The sequence below is a fragment of the Vulpes lagopus genome, chromosome 11 (genome assembly GCF_018345385.1).
Source record: "Vulpes lagopus strain Blue_001 chromosome 11, ASM1834538v1, whole genome shotgun sequence".
NCBI classification, from domain to species: Eukaryota; Metazoa; Chordata; class Mammalia; order Carnivora; family Canidae; genus Vulpes; species Vulpes lagopus.
The window spans coordinates 1,152,612-1,154,401 of record NC_054834.1 but is presented as its reverse complement, the minus strand read 5'-3'; positions in this window follow the sequence as shown (position 1 = coordinate 1,154,401).

The following is a 1,790-nucleotide window of genomic DNA, read 5'->3' as shown; positions in this document are numbered from 1 at the left end:
GTCTAGATGCAGATGTGGGTCTAGATGCAGATGTGGGTCTAGATGCAGATGTGGGTCTAGGTGCAGATGCAGATATGCATGTACATGTGGATATAGATATCCCATGATCTGTCCTGATTATGCTTCTCCAACTTCCTCTCCCTACTCTTATTTTTCATGCATTACAGTTTTTTTTTTAATATTTTGTGCATATGCCATGATGCTCTATGTCCCCTTGCTTTTTCTTACATTGTTTCCTCCTCTTGGAAAACCCTTCTCTTCCTCTATCGACCAACCTCTTCAACAATGATCCCATGAGTTACACTTTCAGGAACAGTCCTATCCTCTTAGGCCAGTGGGGGATGCCCTCTACAATCCCATGGGCCCCTGCATTTTCCTCTGCCTCCGCATTTATCACACAGGGAGATAGTTGACTTTTCATTTATGATGGAGGTAGAGGAGCCTGATGAAGGGTTTCTCACACCCAGGGCCCAGTTTCTTCAGGAGATTGCTGCCCTACACCTGACCACAGCTGGGAGATTTTAATGGCCACGAGGGGATTTGTGTTTATATTTCAGTTGGTGCCCAGAAAAACTTCTTTCACGGTTCCCTCGATAATGGGAAAAGCACAAGGTGAATTAATTCATGAGTGATGTGCTTTCACCTGGTGGTGGCCAGATGGCACCATGACACACCGCACTAATGAATTTCACAGTCACCGGGACACAGGAAAATGGTGGGAGGCATGAGTCCCGGCAGGTGCTGGGGCTCACAGCCACACGGCGGCAATTTCCTACAGCAAAACCACATTCTGTGTCTCCTTAAGTTATGTTGGTGTTGAGGTTTGTCTGTTACCTGTAGAAGGTTCCGTTTCGTATTTGCATGGGACCTGGAGGAATTTATGCTTGATGTTATGTCTCTAGGTGATTAACGTCAGCACAATGAGCTCTCGTTTGAGGAGACCCTGGGTTCTTGAGCCTTCCTTCCTCCGTCAAAGAAAAGTTTGGGAAACACTGGCCAGGTGGTTAAGCATGTGGCCTCCAGCGTTTAGTGGCTTAGGTTCAGGTTCCTCCTCTCCTACTTATTGTATGAATGACCATGGGAAGATGTCTTTTTTTTTTTTTAAGATTTTATTTATTTATTCATGAGAGACACACAGAGAGAGAGAGGCAGAGACACAGGCAGAGGGAGAAGCAGGCTCCATGCAGGGAGCCCGACGTGGGACTCGATCCCGGGTCTCCAGGAGCAGGCCCTGGGCTGAAGGCAGTGCTAGACGGCTGAGCCACGCAGGCTGCCTGGAAGATGTCTTTTTATACGTCCTTTTCCAGGGAGGACACTGTCAGCATGTATTGTATGTAGTTTTTATAAGGTTCAGTGAGATAATCCATATAAAGTGTTTATTACAGTGACTCACACTGGTTAAAAACTAAATCCATGTCATCACCATCAACTACCACCTGGGTGTCATATCGTATTCAATTCTGCCCCTGAACAAGTCAGTTGTTTAGAGTGTATCGAGTGTAAAAAGTTCATTAAAAAAAAAAAACGTATATATATATATATATGTATATATATATCATGATTTTTTTTCTCCTCCGTAGTCCCTCAAAAAAGAGGCTTTCTGCATGACGGGTTAGTGGTTCTTGAGTCAGTCCTGACTGGACCAGAGACTATGTCAACAGCTCTGTCTCTCAGCACCTGGGCCTTTTTATTTATTTATTTATTTATTTATTTATTTATTTATTTATTATTTTTTAATTTTTTTAATTTTTAATTTTTTTTAGCACCTGGGCCTTCCAGTGAAGCCACTC